Source organism: Meles meles, chromosome 9 (assembly GCF_922984935.1).
Source record: "Meles meles chromosome 9, mMelMel3.1 paternal haplotype, whole genome shotgun sequence".
Classification (NCBI taxonomy): domain Eukaryota; kingdom Metazoa; phylum Chordata; class Mammalia; order Carnivora; family Mustelidae; genus Meles; species Meles meles.
The window spans coordinates 114,304,126-114,328,219 of NC_060074.1; positions in this window are offsets into that span (position 1 = coordinate 114,304,126).

Genomic DNA, 24,094 nt, shown 5'->3' on the forward strand with positions numbered 1-24,094 from the left:
CTACAACCTTTAGCTTAAAGTCTAATTTGTCTGATATAAGAATTGCTACCCCAGGTTTCGTTTGAGGTCCTTTGGCATGAAAAATTGTTATCCATCCCCTCATTTTCAGTCAGGATGTATTTTTAGGTGCAGAATTAGCCTCTTATAAACAGCATATGGATGGGTCCTTTCTTTTTATCCAATCTGCAACCCTGTGCTCTTTTCTGGGAGCATTTAGGCCATTCACACTGAGAATGATGATTGGAAGATATGAATTTATTGTCATCATGTTGCCTGCAAGGTCCTTGTTTCTATAGATTGTCTCTGTAAATTCCGGTTCTATAGGACCCCCGCCCCCTTAATATTTCTTGCAGGGCCCACTTGGTGGTCACATAGTCTTTCAGCTTCTGCCAGACTTGGAAGCTCCTTTTCTCTCCATCCATTCTGCATGACAGCCTTGCTGGATAAAGTATCCTTGGCTGCATGTTCTTCTCGTTTAGTACTCTGAATATGTCTTGCCAGGCCTTTTTGGCTTTCCAGGTCTCAACAGACAGGTATAACATTATTCTGATTTTCCTCCCTCTGTATATAAGAAATCTCTTTCCTCCTGCCACTTTTAAGATTGTCCCCTAAGAATTTTGATTTGTACTAGTGTATGTTGTGGTGTTGGTTTGTTCTCATTGATCTTGGGAGGGGTCCTCTCTGCTTTTTGGACATAAATGCTTGTTTCCTTCCTCAGTTTAAGGAAGTTCTCAGCTACAATTTGCTCAAATGTATATTCTATATCTCTGTTTTTCTCCGCCTCCTCAGGGATCCAAATTGTTCTGATATTGAAACATTTCACTGAGTCATTAATATATCTCAGTTTGATCCCTTGGGCTTTAATCAGTTTTTCCATTGCCACCTCAGCTTCCTTCTTTTCTATCATCTTATCCCTTAACTTACTAATTTGTTTTTCTGCCTTGTCTACCTTGGCAGTCAGAGTTCAGTTTAGACTGCATTTCATTCATAGCATTTTTAACTTCCACCTGATTAGATCTCATTTCTGAACTTAGAGATTCTATATCATTTTAATATTTTTCTCAAACCTAGATAACGACTTCATAATTGTTACTCTGAAGTCTATTCCAGACATCTTGGTTATATCCATATCCATAAGTTCTGTGGCAGAAGCTACAATCTCTGATTCTTTTATTTGTTGGGGGTTCTTCCTCTTAGTCATTCTGTTGGTGGGTGGTTGAGGGAATGTAGAGACTATAGTATTAACTTCAACCCAACAAGAGGCACCTGTTTTATAAGGACTACAGGGTTGTCAGCCTCTTGTTCTTACAGCGTGTCTTCTGGGGGCAGAAGCTGCTGCACTGTTACTCAGGCAACCCTGTTTGGGCAGAGTTGTCCTGCCCCTTGTTGGGGGTAGGAGGAATGGGCTCAGTCAAAACCAGTTTGGGGGGCTTTTGTTCTCTGGTAGCTTTCCCTGGTGACTTTCTGCGTCTCTTCTGAGAGTCAGTAGAAGTGAACATATCCCAACCTCTGTCTTGGAACAGAAGGATCACAGTCTGCTCTTCACTGAACTCCCAGGCCACACTGTCTCTGTTTCTGTCTGTGCTATCAAAAAATGCAGTCTCCTGGATTGTGTGCCCCACAGCAACATTCCCAGGATTGCCCCCAGGGCCAGGTATGTATTTGCTCTTTGTGTTTCTAAAACCACAAACTACCTGTGGTACACACACACACACACACACACACACACACACACAGCTCCAGGGGGTTCTGCCCTACAGTCCTTTCCCTGCTGCTACCAGTCTCTCAGTCTGTGCTCAGTCCCTAGCGTGGGAGGCTTTTGCCTTCCCAGTGCAAGTTCATGGAGTCTTCCTCCCCCTTCTATTTATCTTTCAATATCTGTCAACAGAATCATGTCTCCCTGCTTCATAACTTGAAACCAACCACTAGAGATATTCTGTTTGCAGAGATCCAGATATATCTTCTTACATCTCAGGCTGATTTCGTGAGTGTTCAGTATATGTGCTGCCGAAGCGAGCACTGATTTCGTGAGTGTTCAGAATTGTCTGGTAGACACCAGCTCAAGTTGGGACCAGTTGGAAAATGTCCCCTACTCCTCCACCATCTTTTTTCCCTTAACCTGTAGTATTACATATATATAATATAATATATAAATATATAATATAATACATATTATATAGTTATATATTAATGCATAATATATAAATATATACATAGATAATATATATCTGTAATATTCATAGTAATTTCCTTACTTTCATTTCTGATTTTATATATGTACATTTGTTCCTTCTCTCTCTCTCCTTTTTTTTTTTCTTTGTCAATCAGACTAAAGATTTGTGATGTTTGTTGATCTTTTCAAGAAACCAGATTTTGGTTTTCTTGATTCTATTATTAATTTTCTATTCTCTTTCATTTATTTCCATTCTAACATTTACAACTTCCTTCTTTTTTCTAGTTTTGTGTTTACTTTTCTCTTCTTTTTCGAGTTTTTTAAAGTATAAGTGTAGGTTGTTGATTTGATATTTAATTTGTTTAATAGACATTTGATGCTGTAAATTTTCCTCTAGCACAGCTTTCACTACATTTCATAAGTTTTGGTATAATGTGTGTTCATTTTTGTTCATTTCTAATTATTCCATAATTTCCCTTTGGATTTCTTTCTTTCTTTCTTTCTTTTCTTTCTTTCTTTTTTTTTTTTTTTACTTTAAACTCCTAGTTTATTTATTTTTATTTTTTTAAATCTAAATTCAAGTTAGTTAACATATAATGTATTTTTAATTTATGGGTAAAGTTTAGTGATTTATTTTTTTGACTTATTGGTGAATAAATTGGAATTGCCACATATTCCTATTAGGAATCTGAAATTGTGCAGCCTCTATAGGAAAAATGTTAACAATTAGATGTATAGAATAGATGTATGCAATAAATTAGATGTATAGAATTACAACATAATAACTCCTAGATATAAATTATGAAGAATTAAAAACAAATGTCAAAGTAAAACTTATACGCTAGATATCTATAGCAGCACTATTTACAGTAGTCAAAGTTGGAAATAAACAAAATGTTTATCAAGTGATGAAACTATTAACAAAATGAAATATAACCATACAGTAAAGGATTATTTATCCTTAAAAAGGAATGTAGTATGCAATAGCCAGAGTTCTCCAGAGGGATAGACAGATAATAGATATATAGATGATATATAGATGATAGATGATTAAATAGATAGTTTTTTTTTTTTTTAAGAATTGGCTCACACAGTTATAGAAGCTGGAAAGTACAAACTCTGCAAGGTAGATTAGCAAACTTGGAGACCCAGGGTTAATGAAAAACAGCTCTGGAAAAGGTGATGATTGCATAACAATGTTAATGTACTTAATAATACATAGTTAATTTTGCTACTTGAGTCTGAAGGCAGTCTGCCAGCTTGAATCTCCTCTTCCTCAGGGTAGGTCAGGTATTTCCTTAAGATCTTTGACTGGTTGGATAAGGCCCACCCATGTTATGGAGAGAAATCTGCTTAGGCAAAGGTTACTGATTTAAATGTTTATCTCATTTAAACAATATCTTCTCAGCAACAAATATGTGGGTACTATGACATTTTCAAGTTGACACATAAAATTAACCATCACAAGTACTGATATATGCTATGACATGGATTAATTTAAAAAATATTATGTTAAATAAAAGAAACCAGAAACAAAAGCCACACATATTGCATGATTCCATTTTTTGAATGCCAAGAATAATCAAATTCAAAAGAAAGAAACCAGATCAGTGTTTATCCAGGGGATGGGGAGTGATGTTTTGGGAGTATAGGTCTTTTACTTTCTTGGTTAAGTTTATTCCTAGGTATTTTAGTATTTTTGGTGCAATTGCAATGGAGTTTTCTTAATTTTTCTTTCTGTTATTTTATTGTTACTGTATAAAAATTAAATACAGAAATATTAGTGGAAATTATTTTAATTTTTGTGTGTTTATGGTTGCATTGTAAGAGATCTTAAATATTCTTACACTCAAACTTTATCAAATAAATAATATACTCATAATTACTTCTATATCATGGGTTATATAGTTATTTATTTATTTTAAGATTTTGTTTATTTATTTGAGAAAGGGAGTGCAAAAGAGAGAGAACAAACACGTGAGGGGACAGAGAGAGAAGTAGAAACAGACTCCTGCTTAACAGGGAGCCCACTGTGTGACTCAATCCCAGATGCTTAACTGATTGAGTCACCCAGGTGCCCCAATGTGAATGTATCTAACACCACAAAATTTTACACTTAAAATGGTTAAAATGGAAAATGTCATCTTATGTATATTTTGTTACAGTTAGAAAGATGTTTTTAGAATGGTAATCATTTTTTTTAGAACGGTAATATTTTTTCTATGCATTTCACTCCTTCCTCCCTCCCCAAATGTGACAGGATATTGCTGAACAATGTTTTACACAGGAGAAGTGGGGGAACACAGATAAATAAGAAGCAGACTGAAATTTAGAAGACTTGGTATTTCAGCTTTGGCTCTGTTAATTGACATAAGTCAAGACAATCTTACAGGTTCAGTATCATTATCTGTAATACCGATATTATTTGTATATGTATCTTAGATATGGCACATGGAGACACTCAGAAGATATATCCTGCTGCTTATTATTGTCATCATCACTACTGTCTGGTAGTACTGTCCTCGTGTCAATTCATTTAGATGGTACAGTATGATGTCAGATGACACTTCCCATAGTAGTTTATTGATTTGTTTAGGAAATACTTTCGACTGCCTATTCCTTACCAGATACATGATGGGTAAAGTCCAGTTTGGACAAGATGGATATGAAAAAATAAGTGCCCAGATTACTGGGCTAAGTGAATATTATATCATGAGGGTAAATTGGGAGGAAGTATCATTATTTTTCAGGCACAGGGATTTCAAAGAAAGATGATGTTGACGTAGCCTGAGGCTATCAGAGACAACTTCAAAGAGGAGGTTGAATACAAACTGCCTGGTAAGGCAGGGAGGAAGCAAACTAGGTTCTGAGAAAGCCAGGAACAGTGATGGTATATGGTGGGGAATGTGGCCATGCAGCACCACAATAGAATAGGAGCCTAGTGATGGTAAGGCTTTAGACTCATAAATGGAGCCAAGTGGGGAAACAGTGGTTGGCTCAGGTTGTGGAGAACCTTGAGGACTACAGTGAGGATCCTTTTAGTGGTAAGGAACCATGGAAAATTCTTCAGCAGAGTAGAGGCTTTAGGAAACCAAGCTAGAAGATCAATATTAGATACTTTATGATCAAAAGCACTAGACTATGTATATTTGATCCCTACTCTACCTCTTACTATTCTTGTGAACTTGGGCAAATTACTTAAACTCTGTGTACTTCTCTACATTGATAATGAAACTAATAAAAACACCTGCTTCAAAGGGCTGTTGTGAAGCCTAATTGAGATCATGGATGTAAAGTTCTTGGAACAGTTCTATAAATAGTAAATGCTCAATAAATATTACTTATTATTGTTACTGTGTGCAGGAAGAACTAGAAAGGGGAAAAAGCAGAGAAACCAATTAAGACATTATTTTTAAATTCCACTGGAAGAGATCTGTACTTTGATTTGGGACAGCAGAAAAGACAAAGAACAGAAAGAAGACTTCACATTTTTCAGCATAGAGAGACTCAGGACATTGTTCCTTCATTTTCCTCATATCTTTATTTTCTGGACTACAGTTCTAGAGAGTTATTCCTATTCTTCTCAATTTTTTGTGTCTTAAAAATAAGGTATATTAATAATATGTTGGACAAAAAGCAGATTACTCAATGAGTATGGTAGGGTTGAATTTTCATTATGGTGCTACCTGTGCAACCTTAGTGAGATAATGTACTTTCTCAAAAGTCAGAAAAAAAAAGTCAAGCCTCAGTTTCTTCATCTATAACAGTGAATGGTTGGTTTATATAGCATTTTTCATCTTTCTATTAGAGGGTGCTAATGAGGTTTCCAGAAGTGGCTAATGTTCAAATAACTTTACAAAATGACTGTTTTTTATTTTCTTCCTAAAGATTTAAAATGCATAATAGCAGGGAAAGATGGCAGAGAAGTAGGAGACCCTTTTTCAACCAGACCCCTAAAGTGAGTTAAATATCTACCAGAACACGCTGAACACCCATGAAATCAGCCTGAGATGTAAGATTATACACTTCTGGATATCTCTGGGGGAAGAAGACATCAGTGGGGAGGGAAAGTGGAGTGGGAACACTTGGCCTGATATTGGAGGATAAATAGGAGGGGGAGGGAGCCAGCAGAAGTGACCCACTGGAAAGTAATACCCCAATACAAAAGTGCCCTGTTATTGGGTATCAGCATTAACTTGAAGTCTGGTTAAAAGCACTCAGAAAGAGCAAAATATCTTAAGAGGCAACTGGTGGAATTGGGTGGTCATGGGCAGGGGCCTAAACCCATGTTCCCAGGATGGTCACTGCCATGGACTACCATGCCAGAGAGAGTCTAGCAGGGCCTCCAGTCCATGGTCCCTGAGCCTATGGCTTTATGTTGCTTGCACCACCACTTGTCTGGGTGCATTCCCACCCATGCCTGAGAGAGCCTAATGTGGGCGCCAGCCAGTGGTTTCTAGGACTGCAGCCTTCTGCGAATGGCCACATGGTCTGAGTGCTCCCAGCCCACACCTGAGATAACCTGGCACAATCTCTGGTCAGGATCCCTTGGTGGCAGCCATCTGTGACCTGTATGACCACTGGGTCTGAGTGCACCCAGCATGGGCATGGACCCCAGACAGCAGTCCTGACAAAGGCAGCCACTGAAAGTGGGCTCCCTAAACCAATATCACTTGTGGTTTTAGTGGCATGGTGGTGCAGAGACAGGCGGAGGCCTTGGGTGACCACTGGAATGGTGGCTGGGGGTGCGCTCCACCGGTAGGAGGTTGTGCTGTTCAGGAGAGTTTGCAGAAGGGGAATCTGTGTGTTCTGGACTACCCAGAGGGGAACAGTCTGAGGCTTCTTTCTGAGGCAGAAGTCTTGGTGCAGACGGATTCCTTCTTTGCTCTGACCCTTTGAAAATCTGCAAAAAACCATGAAAGAACAAAAACCTCCAGAGATCAAAAGCCTGGAAAACTGGTTTCTACAGAACCCAACCCCTTGATAACCTGCAGGGTAACTGATGAGAGAGCAGTGCAGCAGGTCCCTCCAACAGAACACAAGCCAAAAAAGCGAGAGAACAATGACCACAGGGTCCCCATAAAACTGTAAAACCCCAACATAAGGGAAAAACAAAATATTAAGCTCCCAGGTGCACCTTGCCAGGATCGTGGTTGACATAGTCACCTATATATCCCCTCAACCACCTCTCACCAAAATGACAGGAGGAGGTACACCCAACAGAGGGAAAATTCAGAGACGTGCCCTCTCCCACAGAACTATTGGATATGACATAAACAGTATGTCAGAAAGGTAATTCAGGGTAACAATTATACAGACAATGGCTAGGTTGGAGAAGACCATTAGTGACAACATAGAATCTCTAAAGGCAGAAGTGAGAGCCAATCTGGCAGAAGTTAAAAATTCTGTCAATGAGATACACTCTAATCTCAATACTCTAACAACGAGGGTAACTGAGGCAGAAGATAGAATTAGTGATCTAGAGGACAAACTGATAGAGAAAAATGATCAGGAAGAGGTCTGGAACAAACAGCTTAGAAGCCATGAAAACAGAATTAGGGAAATAAATGACACCATGAAATGTTCCAATGCCAGAATTTTTGGGATCCCTGAGGGGGTAGAGAAAGACAGAAGACTAGAAGATACAGTTGAACAAATTCTGGATGAAAATTTCTCCAATCTGGGAATGGAACAAGTGCTCATGTCCCAGAGGCAGAAAGGATACCCCCGAAAGATCAACAAACCTCAAAAGACCTTCAGACACTTGACTCTGAAATTCATGAATCATAATTTTAGACAAGAGTTCCTATGGGCAGCTAGGAGGAAGAGATTTGTTACATACAAAGGAAGGTCCATCAGAATAATGTCATACTTGTCCAAAGAAACCTGGCAAGCCAGAAAGGGCTGGCCAGTCATATTCAGGGCAATAAATGAGAAGAAAATGCAGCCACAAATACTTTATCCAGCAAGGCTGACATTCAAAATGGATGGAGAGATAAAGAGTTTCCAAGACTGGCAAGGTTTAAAAGAGTAGGTGACCACCAAGCTGGCACTACAAGAAATACTAAGGGGGTTCTATAAAAGAAGTAAGAACCCAAGAGTGACATAGACCAGAAATTTACAGAGACAATATATAGTAACCAGGACCTCACAGGCAACAGGATATCAATAAAAAGTTATCTTTCAATAATCACTCTAAACGTCAAAGGCCTAAATGCTCCCATAAAATGGCACAGGGTTGCAGATTGGATAAAAAGACAGGTCCTGTCCATATGTTGTCTACAACAGATACATTTGGAACCTAAAGATACATCCACACCGAAAGTGAAGTGATAGAGGAGAATCTTTCATGCCAATGGGCAAAAAAGAAAGTTGGGGTAGTGATTCTCATATCAGATAAATTAAATTTTAAATTAAGGACTGCAGTCAGAGATACAGAAGGACTCTACATAATTCTTAAAGGGGTTATCCACCAAGCAAATCTAAAAATTGTAAATATTTTTTAAATTAATTTATTTATTTTTATTTGCTTATTTACAGCATAACAGTGTTCATTGTTTTGGCATCACACCCAGTGCTCCATGCAGTATGTGCCCTCCCTATTACCCACCACCTGGTTCCTCAACCTCCCACCCCACCCCACCCCCTCCCGCCGCCCCTTCATAACCCTCTGGTTGTTTTTCAGAGTCCATAGTCTCTCATGGTTCATCTCCCCTTCCAGTTTCCCTCAACTCCCTCTCCTCTCCATCTCCCCATGTCCTCCATGTTATTTGTTATGCTCCACAAATAAGTGAGACCATATGATACTTGACTCTCTCTGCTTGACTTATTTCACTCAGCATAATTTCTTCCAGTCCTGTCCATGTTGCTACAAAAGTTGGGTATTCGTCCTTTCTGATGGAGGCATAATACTCCATTGTGTATATGGACCACATCTTCCTTATCCATTCATCCTCTGAAGGGCATCTTGGTTCTTTCCACAGTTTGGCGACCGTAGCCATTGCTACAATAAACATTGGGGTACAAATGGCGCTTCTTTTCACTACATCTGTATCTTTGGGGTAAATACCCAGCAGTGCAATTGCAGGGTCATAGGGAAGCTCTATTTTTAATTTCTTCAGGAATCTCCACACTGTTCTCCAAAGTGGCTGCACTAACTTGCATTCCCACCAACAGTGTGGGAAACCAACAGTTCCCCTTTCTCCACATCCTCTCCAGCACACGTTGTTTCCTGTCTTGCTAATTTTGGCCATTCTAACTGGTGTTAGGTGGTATCTCAATGTTGTTTTAATTTGAATCTCCCTGATGGCTAGTGATGATGAACATTTTTTCATGTGTCTGATAGCCATTTGTATGTCTTCATTGGAGAAGTGTCTGTTCATATCGTCTGCCCATTTTTTGATATGATTATCTGTTTTGTGTGTGTTGAGTTTGAGAAGTTCTTTGTAGATCCTGGATATCAACCTTTTGTCTGTACTGTCATTTACAAATATCTTCTCCCATTCCGTGGGTTGCCTCTTTGTTTTGTTGACTGTTTCCTTTGCTGTGCAGAAGCTTTTGATCTTGATGAAGTCCCAAAAGTTCATTTTTGCTTTTGTTTCCTTGGCCTTTGGAGACTTATCTTGAAAGAAGTTGCTGTGGCTGATATCGAAGAGGTTACTGCCTATGTTCTCCTCTAGGATTCTGATAGATTCCTGTCTCACGTTGAGGTCTTTTATCCATTTTGAGTTTATCTTTGTGAACGGTGTAAGAGAATGGTCGAGTTTCATTCTTCTACATATAGCTGTCCAGTTTTCCCAGCACCATTTATTGAAGAGACTGTCTTTTTTCCACTGTATATTTTTTCCTGTTCTGTCAAAGATTATTTGACGATAGAGTTGAGGGTCCATATCTGGGCTCTCTACTCTGTTCCACTGGTCTATTTGTCTGTTTTTATGCCAGTACCATGCTGGCTTGGTGATTACAGCTTTTTAGTAAAGCTTGAAATCAGGTAACATGATGCCACCAGTTTTGTTTTTGTCTAATCCAAAAGAAAAGAAAGAAAGCCCAAATTAATAAAATTATGAATGAAAAGGGAGAGATCACAACTAACACTAAGGAAATAGAAACAATCATCAGAAATTATTATCAACAGTTTTATGCCAATAAGCTAAGCAACCTAGATGAAATGGATGCATTCCTGGAAATTATAAACTCCCAAAATTGAACCAGGAAGAAATTGACAACCTGAATAGAACAATATCTAGTAATGAGTTTGAAGCAGTGATCAAAAACCTCCTAAAAAACAAGAGCCCAGGACCTGACAGATTCCCTGAGGAATTCTATCAAACTTTCAAAGAAGAAATAACACCAATTCTCCTGAAGCTGTTTCAAAAAATTGAAGCAGAAGGAAAATTTCCAGACTCTTTATATGAAGCCAGCATTAACCTGATCCCCAAACCAGGCAAAGACCCTACCAAAAAGGAGAATTTCAGAACAATATCACTGATGAATATGGATGCTAAATCTCAACAAGATCGTAGCAAACAGGATCCAGCAACACATTAAAAAGGTTATCCACCATGACCAGGTGGGATTCTTCCCTGGCTTACAAGGATGGTTCAACATTCGCAAATCAATCAATGTGATAGAACAAATCAATAAGAGAAGAGAGAAGAACCACATGGTCCTCTCAGTTGATGCAGAAAAAGCATTTGACAAAATCCAGCATCCGTTCCTGATGAAAACGCTTCAAAGTATAGGGATAGAGGTAACATTCCTGAACTTCATAAAATCTATCTATGAAAGACCCACAGCAAATATCATCTTCAATGGGAAAAAGCTTGCACCCTTCCCGTTGAGATCAGGAACATGACAAGAATGCCCATTCCCACCACTCTTGCTCCAAATAGTACTAGAAGTCCTAGCAACAGCAATCAGACAACAAAGAGAAATAAAATGTATCCAAATTGGCAATGAGGAAGTTAAACTCTCTCTCTTCGCAGATGACATGATTCTTCATATGGAAAACAAAAAAGACCCACCCCCAAACTACTAGAACTCATACAGCAATTCAGTAACATGGCAGGATACAAAGTCAATGTACAGAAATCAGTGGCTTTCTTATACACTAAGAATGAAAATACAGAAAGGGAAATTAGAGAATCAATTCCATTTATTATAACACCAAGAACCATATGATACCTGGGAACAAACCTAACCAAAGAGGTAAAGGATTTGTACTCGACAAACTACAAAACACTCATGAAAGAAATTGAAGAAGACACAAAAAGATGGAAGACCATTCCATGGTCTTGGATCAGAAGCATAAACGTTGTTAAAATGTCTATACTGCCTAGGGGAATCTATACTTTTAATGCCATCCTGATCAAAATTCCACCAGTATTTTTCAAAGAGCTGGAGAAAATAATCCTAAAATTTGTATGGAATCAGAAGAGACCCCGAATTGCTAAGGATGCCAAAATTCTTAACAAAATCCTAGCTAATAAAATACAGCAGTGCATTAAAAAGGTTATCCACCAAGACCAAGGGTGATTCATCCCTGGGATGCAAGAGTGGTTCAACATTCATAAATCAGTCAATGTGTTAGAACAAATCAGTAAGAGAAGAGAGAAAAACCATACAGTCTTCTCAATTGATGCAGAAAATGCATTTGACAACAAACAGCATCTGTTCCTGATTAAAACTCTTCGAAGCATAGGGATAGAGGGAACATTCCTCAACTTCATAAAATCTATCTATGACAAATCCACAGTGAATATCATTCTCAATGAGGAAAAGGTGACAGCCTTCCCACCAAGATCAGGAACATGAAAAGGTTGCCCACTCTCACTACTATTGCTCAACATAGTACTAGAAGTCCTAGCAACAGCAACCAGAAATCAAAAAGGAATAAAAGGTATTCAAATTGGCAAAGAACAAGTCAAACTCTTTCTCTTCACAGATTACATGATACTTTATATGAAAAACCCAAAAGACTCCACCCCCAAACTTCTAGAGCTCATACAGCAATTCAGTAATATGGCAGGATACAAAACCAATGCACAGAAATCAGTTGCTTTCTTATATACTAACAATGAAATTGTAGAAAGGGAAGGGAAATTATAGAAAGAGAATCAATTCCATTAACTACATCACCAAGAGCCATAGGATACCTGGGATTACACCTAACCAAAGAAGTAAAGGACCTTTCCTTGAGGAACTATTGAACACTCATGAAGGAAATGGAAGAAGACACAAAAAGATGGAAAAGTATTCCATGCTCATGGATTGAAAAATAAACATTGTTAAAATGTCTATGCTGCCCAGAGAAATCTATACTTTCAATGCCATCCCAATCAAAATTCCACCAGCATTTGTCAAAGTGTGAAACAAACAAGAAGAGATCCTGAATTGCTAAGGAAATGTTGAAAAGGAAAAACAAAACTGGAGGCATCACATTGCCTGATTTCAAGTTTTACTACAAAGCTATGATCACCAAGATAGCATGGAACTGGCACAAAATCAGACACATACACCAGTGGAACAGAGTAGAAAGCCCAGATATGGACTTATAAACTCTATGGTCAAATAGTCTTCAACAAAGCAGGAAAAATATACAGTGGGAAAAAGACAGTCTCTTCAATAAATGATGCTGGGAAAATTGGACATCTACATATAGAAGAATAAACTCAACTACTCTCCTACACCATACACAAAGATAAACTCGAAATGGATAAACGGCCTCAACGTGAGACAGGGATATATGAAAATCCTAGAGGAGAACATAACTTCTTTGATATGGGTCACAGCAACTTCTTTCAAGACATGTCTCCAAAGACAAAGGAAATAAAAGCAGAAATGAACTTTTGGGGATTCATCAAGATCAAAATCTTCTGCACAGCAAAGGAAACAGTCAACAAAACAAAGACATAGCCCACAGAATGGAAAAAGATATTCACAAATGACAAAGGGTTGATATCCAAGATCTATAAAGAACTCCTTAAACTGAACACTCAAAAACCAATAATCACATCAAAAAATGGGCAGAAGACATGAAGAGACACTTCTCCAAGAAGACATACAAATGGCTAGCAGACACACGAAAAAATGTTCGTCATCATTTGCCATCAGTGAGATTCAAATCAAAACCACATTGAGATACCACCTTACACCAGTTATAATGGCCGAAATTAACAAGACAATAAACAACTAGTGTTGGAGAGTATGTGGAGAAAGGGGAATCCTTTTACACAGTTGGTGGGAATGCAAGTTGGTGCAGCCATTTTGGAAAACAGTGTGGAGATTCCTTAAGAAATTAAAAATAGAGCTACCTTATGACCCTGCAATTGCACTACTGGCTATTTACCCCAAAGATACAGATGCAGTGAAAAGAAGTGCCATATGTACCCCACTGTTCATATGAGCAATGGCCACAATTACCAAACTGTGACAAGAGCCAAGATGCCCCTCAACAGACGAATGGATAAAGAAGATATGGTCCATATATACAGTGGAATATTATGCCTCCATCACAAAGGATGAATACCCAACTTTTGTATCAACATGGACAGGACTGGAGGAGATTATGTTGAGTGAAATAAGTCAAGCAGAGTGAATCAATTATATGGTTTCACTTCCTTGTGGAGCATAAGGAATAACATGGAGGACATTAGGAGAAGGAAAGGAGAAGTGAGTTGGGGGGAATCAGAGGGGGAGACGATCCATGAAAGACTGTGGACTCTGAGAAACAAACCAAGGGTTTTTGAGGGGAGGAGGGTGGGATGTTAGATGAGCCTGGTGGTGGGTATTAAGGAGAGCACCTATTGCACGGAGCACTGGATGTGGTGCATATACCACGAATCTTGTAACACTTAAAAAAAATTAAATTAAAAAATAAATAATGCACAAGGGCATGTTAAACTCTCTGGAAATTTATGCAAAAAAATGCCTGTGGAATTGTATTCATCTCAATATCTCTTCACTTACTTGAGTATGAGTGTACAATCGTTCCACAGAGCTGTGGGACAAGGAGCCACAAGCTAGAAAACCTCAGGATTAGGCTTTCCTATTGGCTGCCTAACTTGAGCAAAACTCTATATCCAAAGTGGCTGCAAACAGGCTGCTGGGGCTACAGTAAGAGAGGAAGTAGCTAATGTAAGAGCTTCTCTCCATTCTCTTTTACCTCTGGTAATATCCTTACCAGTAAGGAACAGAGCATAGTTAATACTTTCAAAGTTAAGATCCAAGAAGATCCATTGCCTGGATGCAATGCATAATCGGTGATTTTTTGAGAGGGGAGGAAAGTCCTCCCTTACAAATGCCAAATGCATCATATAGGTATTTTCCCACCATGGAGGCTCTCTATCTTGGGCAGTTTCAAAATCTAGGAGTCAGGTGAAAGAGGGTTCTTTCTTTCTTTCTTTCTTTCTTTCTTTCTTTCTTTCTTTCTTTCTTCTTTTTTTTTTCATTTTCTCAGGTAATAACACTCCTGAATGAATTACTCAGCTTCCTCCTCTGTCAAGCTATTAACCTATGAACACTCCTGCTGAGTAGGCTTCTTTCATCTCAGGGAAGGAACTCTGGATGGACCAGGTGCCGGGAAAACAGTGCTTCTCTCCACCAAAGAACTGCCACTGATATTACTTGTCCTCACCTTTACTCCAAGGGCTTATTTCTTAAATTGAGAAATAGGCTGTGAGAGAAGATTTCTCTGAGAAGGTGACCGAAAGGGCCTCATTCAATCTGGAAGGTGACAAAAGAAGTGTGATAAAATAACTGATTATAAGGGCTAAGAGAGGTTAGAAATGGAAGGGGCTGCTTATTCTTATTAGGAAATTGAAATAGACTTGTGAGGGCTGGCTTTGGGTGAAGAGGGTTGTTTCGAGATTAAATATTAAAAGAAAGTGAAAAGGAGAACCCAATAAATATTAATACAGTGACTGGAAGAATAGATAGATGGATAGATTGATGGATGCAGACTGCATCTGAAATCTGATAGATAATTAACTATGTTCAGGTGTGATAAAGAAAAAAAATAGGTTAACAGTAAAATTGTTAAAACTCTTCCTCTCAACATCAGGGCCTTTAAGCGACTCTGCCATGTCAATCACATCCACTTCAATGATTACATACATTGAATACTTAATGATAATATCCATGTCTTTTTGGCTTTGGCATATATGTCATCTCATATGTTATCTTTTTTTTTCTTCTTATGGATTCTGTGAGCTAAGTATCATCTCTCCCATTTTATATATAAAGAAACTGGGGTTAAGATGGCCTATTCATTGAAATTGAGACCAACAATTTTAAGGCTTTTTTTAAATGAATAAGAAACAGAAATTCTGGTTATTACAGTAGTGAAATACATCCAAAACTTAGAAATGTTAAAGAGGGGGGTAGAATGTGTCCAAATGAATGAAATACTATTGCTTAGGCAATGTAACTATAGTCACTCAGCAAGTATGAGGGAGATGCAGGTTATGAAGTTGGATGTGCATGACTTTAGAACCTCACCCATGCACTTGCAGTAGCCATCTGAGCTGCGTCTACCTAGCACCACCTAATCTGACCAGTTTGGGTCCATATCCTCTCCAAGGCTTCACACCTGTCAGATTCACAGTCCTATTCTTACCCTTGAGACCTTGAGACCCCTTCCAGCATATGTGTGTATCTTTTCCCACTTCAAATCACCTCAGAATCAAACCCCATGAATGGATATCTTGGGGATGATAAAATGGAATATACTAGCCACACACCCCAAAACATGGATGAGAAAGTAAAAAGTTTACTGGAAAGTTAACATCAGATATGAAAAGTACTAAATATTCTCTCATACTTAATTTCCTGTGGACCTTTAATATAAAGACCAGAACATTTAAGCTGTATATAATTATATTGAGTTTGGACTACCCAACTCTGCAATTAACTGGTCCTGTCAGATAAAAATCCCATTTGTGGGTAGGGCAGAGCAATGGTTTTCATAAGGCTTCATTTGGATGCTCATGACTCATGCAACTGTTTAGGAGTCTAGCTCAAACACAAATACCTCCCTTAATACTTATGGATAATTCAGTTATCAATTTAAATCTCTTAGTGGTTTCAGGCAATTGCTATTTCTTGGATATAGTAATTTTGGCAGGTTCATAATTATCAATAGGAGCACTAATATTTGGAACAAGTTCATGTCTTTCTTTGTTTTGAACAATTCTATAAACCTCTTTCTCCTACATCTTCATGGACTGAAGAATCTGAATTTATTGCTCAGGTACCCAAATCTCCTCCTACCAACTCTAGAGAAATATGGGAAGGTAGTGTCTACTAACTGCCTTTTTCATTGGGAGAATATAAAGGGACTGTCCAAACCTCAGTGTTACCACCTATAAAATCAGACTAGTAATTCTTGCCAGAAGAGTTGTCATTACCTAATGACATAAGGCTTATAAAACATCTGGCATGTGATAAGTGATTGGGGATTCCATTTGTGCCTTGGTACTTGGGCAAAAAATTCTAGGCATGGATATTCCAGCTTTGTATGAGGCTAGAATTGTATCTCCTTATTCTAAGGTTTCCAAACCAAGAGCCTCATCTAAGCAGCCAATAAATCTTGGGTTCAACTTTCCTTACTCTAAACCCTGGGTTCTGTGATTGTTAACAAAGGCCATTGAATTTGATGAGTAGAGAATTTCTAAGAATCCTTTAACTTCCATTAAAGAAAAAAAATAATATTCCAACTGTTAAAGAAAGAAATTATTCTTGACACTTATTCAAGATAGACTTTATTCAAGGGTAGGTGTGGAGACCATTGTAATGGGATCTTATTGTGGGGGAGTGACACTGGGTTCAACCCTGAAAACAACCTGGGCAAGTGGGGGTCTATAACCTAGGATTAGGGTGGGGGTCAATAGATGGAAAATTTCTATAAGAAAATATTATGGGTGGGGGAGGGGGGGTCTAGCTAAACCGACCTAACAGGACTCTTGCTGAAGACTGGTCACTGTGATTGGACCTCACCTAAGAGATGGTGGAGGATGTTAAACCTGATTAGATATCAAAGGTAGTCAGATTGGGGGGTGGGTGGGATGGAGAAGCCTAGCTAAAAACAATTTGAGAATGTAGAGATGAACATGGAAGTCCAAAAGTCAAGGTCTCATTGAAAATTTCTGGGGGACCTTAGCAGAGTTTGGTCAAGGAGAAACTCTTCATCGTTCTTCACTGGGGTCCAGACCAGGCAGGTTTTGAGAGTAAGGGGGTCATAGCTGGGTGTCTCCCTGGAAGTAAGAATCCTGCCTGGTCCTGCCTCCTCTGGCTACCAAGCTGGGGCTGACATTTTCTCAGCCATGTTAGTTAAAAGCCTGGAGCTTGACAGACTTGCTTCTGCCTATCTCTATCCTCTTCCTGCAACCACTATAAACTAGGAAAACAAAATAACCAAACAACAAAACAATGGCTTCATTAATTCCTTGTTGCTGTCTCAGCTCTGCTTCTGTAGAAAATGTTTTTCAACAAAACCCCTAAAAAGATACTGTGAGGTGAGTAGTGCAAGGACAAGAAATATAAACAGGTTAAGGGCATGCATAAAGTCCTAAGTATCATGAAAAAAAAATCACTCAAAGACTGGATTGCTTTTTCATTAAAATTCCCATTTTTCAGTTCTCTAGCTTTTAGCTTGAGAACTGGCATGCTATTCCCCCAGGGAGGTAATTAAGGAAAGAAAGGCATTTATTCATTTGAGAGATGGACAGAAGGGCTGACAGCTCAGCGTTGGATATTTTCACTGCATCTGATTCTCCCAAGAGGATGAAAAGTGCCAGCTGTTTCTACACTGGGATTCCTTAGCCAGCAGCTTCCTTTATGGAAAGCCTGTGTGTCACAGGGCTTCCATTGTCCCCTTTTCAGGGGCAATGCTGGTAGCAAATAACTTCAGGAGCTCCTACTTCCAAACCAAATCCCCAGCCACTCATTTAATTCACACAGTAAGTACACAGGTATGTAGGTATACAGGTATTTTGTTGTTGTTGTTGTTGTTGTTGTTGCTTTGTTGTGGTTTGGTTTTTTTTCTCCCTACAGGTGAGTAGACTGGGATTCCATAAAGTTAAGTTACCTACTCAAAATATGTTTTCTTTTTTCCCCCTGAATTTTCTATCCATGGTTGCTCCATTCCCTTTCCTCTCCCTCAATCCATCCCCTTTCCCCTCCTTCTTCCCTTTCTCTAACCCTCCCCTATCCTCTCTGATATTTTTCTCTCTCTGTCTCTGTCTGTCTTACACACACACACACACACACACACACACACACACACACACATTAGGGCACAGAAAGAAAAAAAAAAAACCTGCTCAGTACTGTTTGCCAAGGATTTAGAAGGTGTGTGTGTGGGGGGGGTGTGGTGACAACACAGGACACAGATATTTGCTGTCACTGTCCCAGAAAGTGTCTCTTTTTACCAGGGAAACCCCTGTCTCATGAATCAGATTTAGAGTCAGAAAGTTAGGGGATGTCAAAAGTGGCAATGGGTAAGGGTATGTCTTAGATGTGATACCTGTCCTGCACATAGATGTCTGGAGCTATGACCTTTGGTTCTGTAAGGGTTACACAGAATCTCATCTCCCAAAGCCCATTTAGCCAATTAGCACATCTCAGCCCTACCATTGATCTTTCCAAGGACACAAACACTTTGTCCACTTTCTCTTACTGTGCAACATATGGCAAATAGTGGATGACACACATTTCTTTTGCTTTAATGACTACATTAAAGTGACCACACCATGTGCCCAAACAGACCAGACTGAGGGACAATGATCATGTTTAATGGCATCCTTTCCATTCTGTAGAATCTTATAGAAAACATGGATTTGGTGATATCTGCAAATGAGACTCTCTGAATATGTGCATTCTGGCAGCAACACAGCCCTAATCCCTGACCCCATTTTGTTATCCCTATGGAGGTACAGTTTTCTTATAAATGAATGAATGAATGAATACCTGTTGTAACTTTAAACCGTGTCTTAGAATCATTTAACATCTTCCTACATGAGGTGGAGCTTAAATCCCCTCCCCATCCACATTGAATGTGGGCTGTCCTCATGTGCTTCACTTCAACTGAACAGAATTTGATGATGCTGGATGACATCTGATGCTGGGTCACAAGAGAAGGTGTAACATCCACTTGGCTCTTTCTTTTTCTATACTTGCTCATGAAATCCAGCTGTCATGCTCTGATGAAGCCCTTGCCACACAGAGAGGTCATGTGAAGGTTTCTAGGCAACAGCATCCCTCTGAATCATAGAATACTCTCCAGACATGTGAGTGAGTGAGGAAGCCTTTAAGATAACTCCAGTCCAGAAATCACCTGACTTAACAAACCCTGAGAATGACCCACTGTGCCTAGCCAGTTCCCCCGCAAAGAAGGAGTGTTTGGGGCTCAGGTGGCTGGAAGTGCATGCACAGATATGTGCTCTACTTGTGCTACAGAGTGTTCCTTCAATAAATGAAATGATTTAGCTGTGGTTGAATGCAGTTGGTTAGAATTGTTTGAACCAACGTGGTCAACTGAGGGAGAATGGATCAGAAACCTGGCCTAGGACCTAACACTTTTCCTTCTGTACTGACTTACAGTGGCATTATTTTCTTTGGGTAAGAAATCTTTCAGGTCACATGAATTGTTGTGGGTGAGGCCCACTGCCTGAGCCTGGTTGTGTATCCAGAATGCCACATCACCGGTGAGCTTGTTGGCTCAGACTGCAGGGAACATCAAGAGTTCCCTCAGTCTGAAAGCTCCGGGCTCTGACTTTAGCTGCTTCTCACTCTTTCCAGCAAGGTCTGAGTGTCAGAGGAGGGATCCCATTTGATTACCTTGTGTTGGTGTCTGTCATGTTTCTCTTCATTATCTTCTCACCCCCACATATCTGGTGGATGCCCGTCCCACTGCCCAGACTGCCAGAATGAGGTATCTGGTCTTCATGGATTTGAGTGGAAGTGATTCTTGTTATCCACAACCCCATGGCCCCCAGATCAGAAAATAGTGTCACAGTTCACTCAATTCTGAGGTCTTCATAGAGGCCACAAAACCATGTTATTTTGTGCACTCTGTGCCTTTTGGAGATGCCAGTCTGAGAATGAGCTTTGTTGCTAGTCTTCTCTCCACAGGACACAGGTATAAAACTAGAAGGGCTGTCAGTAGGTGGTCTGTAAACTGAAATGGTCTACTACCTGACCCTGGCCTCTGCCGTCAGGCTGGACTTTTATGCTTCAGTGTTCCAGACGAGATGGACTCTGCCACCCCCACCTCATACTTCCTAGTGACACTGATAACTCATGGCCTCAGTTGAAATCCGTACTATAGGATGTGAAATTGTCATGGGAACAAGGGTCTTCTTTGAGATTCACCCATGCCTTTCCTCTTCTCCCTTTGATCCTGACACCTCTGTCCTCGCATATCAGAAAAGCTGTATTTCATTGATACTAATATGCACATTTTCCCCACATTTAACAGCTGTGAAATGGAGAGGTACTTTGTAATTAACAGCTTCTTTAATCACCCTTTCTTTCAGAGTGATACACAAAATAATTTCATAATTAACAACATCTTAGATTTGATGGCATAAAATCTAATCTAAAAATAAATAAATAAATAAAATCTAAAATTCTAATAAAAGATTAAATTACCTAAAGTGGGGAGGGTTGAGGCTTGAAGCTGGAGTTCGCAACCTTCAGCTTATATCTGAATCACCTGGAGGACTTATGAAAACACAGCCACTGGCTTCTCATCTAACAATCCCACTGGGTCTGGGGAAGGGTCTGGGCATATGCATTTCTAACACATTCCAAAGTGCTGCTGCTGATGATGATGATTTGGGAACCACACTCAGAACCACTTGTTTAAAGCATCTTCACTCTCTGTCATCCCTACCATATATCAACCCTAAACCTCCTACCCCAGTGTTGTGCTTGAGAGAGGAAGATTCTTCTGCCTTTCCCCAGGCTCTCTGCTACGTTCTTCCTCTGCTGCCTCATGGAAGACTATAACTGATTTCATTTTATTTTGTCTTCACTCATTTCTTGCCTGGAGTGAGCAACATCTTCAGCTCCCCTTTACCGTTATAACTTTGCAGTGTCTTATTTTCCATTTATACCTCTGATAGAATAATGGCTACAGATCTTTCGGTTTTATTCCTAACTTCCAGAATGCCTCAGAACTCTCTTATATGCATTGTTCCCTTCAGTAAAATGGGAGACACACTGAGGATATGATGACATACCACCACTACACCCCACAGGTTGCCGAATAAGTATGTCCCAGTAAAATGTTGCATGGGGGGCATGCTTATACTAAGAAGTGTTATTGTTTATCTTCTATCTATCTATCTATCTATATCTATATATAACAGTTTTGTATTTTTATATGCTATGTTGGGAAACTCTAATTTTATCCAAGGAAAATAAAAACATGCCCACATATACACACTAAAGACCTCATACAAAAATTTTCATGTTAACTTTATTCAAAATAGTACAAAAATAAAAATAACAATGATATCTATGAACACAAATGTGGATAAACCAACTGGTATATTAAAACAGTGAAATACTACTTAGAAATAAAAAGGAACAAGTTATTGATAATGCAACAATATGAATTATTCTCAGAAACAGGGTACCAAATAAAAGATGCCTTATATAGAAATCTACATACAGTGTAATCCTTTTATAGAAATTCTAGAACTGGAAAAAATATTCTTTGTTCTGAAAAAAATCAGAACAGTGATTGCCTCTGTGTGGACAGGGTGGAGAGAGACTTGAAGGGGAGGAGGATCGGGTGATGGTCTCTATCCTGATGAGGACTTGCATTACAGGACTGTGTGCATTTGCAAACACTTTTGGAACAGCACCCTAAAAGTCCATGCATTCCACTCTATGTAAATTTTAACTATGAAAAAAGAGCCATAAACAAATATAGAGCCCTTGTTAATGATAAACATAGTGAAGCATTTGGGGTGACCTATCAGGATATCTGAACTTACTTTGAAAAGAATCAAAAAATAAAATGGCTTGATGGATGGATAGTTGGAAAGAAATTGATTAAAATCAATAAAACAAAATGTCAATTGTGGAATTTAAGTGATGGGCACATAGGTATTCACTGTAAGGTTCTTTCAAGTTTTCCATATTAAAATTTTTGTAATAAAATATTGGAAATTGGGATGGAAAGCATAATCTCAACATGTTTCTTTTTAAAAATGTTTTCTTTTGGGGTATCTAGCTTCATAATCAGACAAGTGGCATCTTTATCCACACACAGATATTTGAAGCCAGTGGCTGCATACTTGGGATCATGCCAATACCATGTCCTGTACCCTGCTCAGGACCTGGCAGAGCCTAGGCTCTCATTTCTAAACAATCTTAATGAGCTGGGTAAAAGATATGATCCATAGAACATATGTGCGTTCTATGCCAGTGTGCTGATGAAGAATAAGGAAAAGTCATATTTTGAAATCCAAAAGGGAAGAAAAAAAGATTTTTCAGGAGGTTCTAATTGTGCCTTCGTGTAGGCTTATTTTGTAAACCAGTAAGCCATGTTAATATGACAGAACCTAAATAGGGAAATCAGCTGAAAATGCTTTGCAGACATTTATTTTCATTATGCTCTAAATCAAATGTCTGTGCTCATTAAACAGACTTGTTGTGTGATAATTTATCTTAGGCTCTGGGCACACAGTCACTTTGCCAGAACAACCGACCCTTGGTGTAATTGACTGTGGAAACAAGAACACATTAGATCAATCCTGAATCCCTCCCAGTGTTGACCTGTCTCCAGAGAGGCTGAAGTGGGGCAAGGATCCCACATTGGGCTCTGCGGGCCAGTCTGCCTCTCTTTTCCATCCCCCCTCGCCTTTGAGTTCAAGCTTCTCAATGCAGGCCTACTCGCAGCTACATCACCTATGCTGGAGTTGGACCACTCCAATCACTTGCACTGCACACCTGCAGTCCCAGGGGGAAGCCGGCTCCCTGGCAGCGGGGCTGGCTCTGAGTTGGACTTGGATTCCAGTCACAGTTCTGCAGCAAACTGTTGCTGTTGTCTCTATTGGGGGAAGGAAACCCTATCTCATGCCACTGAAGAGAATGTAAAAGGAGGAGTGCATGCAAGTTTCCCAGCACATTTTCTGGCCCCATCAGATAACGGCAACAATAAAATCAACTATCACATTTGAATCCTTACATTTTGCTACTCCCCGTTCACTTGCTGCAGGTTCCATGCATTGAGTTACATGTTAGCTCCTCTCTACCCCCACACTCCCTTTCTGCAAGGAAAGGAGAAGTGAATTAGATTTGGGAGCAAGAAATGGGCACATGTGCCTCAGTCACTGTCTCCTTCTTATCTCCTGGGATCTGCCCACCCACGAGCGCCCTCATTTGGCTCTGTCCCTTCATGTTATGGGCTCCCAGACACAGTTTCTATGGCAGGAAGGATGTCTTCCTTGTCTGTGGCTGAGTGGGTCGGTCCAGTTGGGGTGCTGTGGGAGGATGGTTCTCACTGGCAGCTCTACCGTTGTGCAAGGTTTCCCTCTAATTATGAGTCATCCCCCTTTCCAGAGAAAAAAAGACTGAGGAACTCCATAGCAAAAGGCCAAGCAGAATGATGTTGTGGGCCCTGTCATAGATAATATGTGGCACTGAACTGGCTTTGCCATAGTCCCTACAGCCAGTGGGTGGAGAACTAGGTGACTTTGACAAGTGGGGATGGAGCAGAGACTTTGGAGACTTTGGAGAAAGGAAAGGCTTGCAGGCAAGCAAAAAAAAAAAAAAAATCATAAAACAAACAGGACTTGGGTTGAGCTTTGCTGAATGGTGAGTATATTACATAAGTTGATGATTCCAAGCCAGTTACGATGGAGGTAATTTTCTCCATGTTGGCCAGGTTGTTCATTACCATGAAATTCA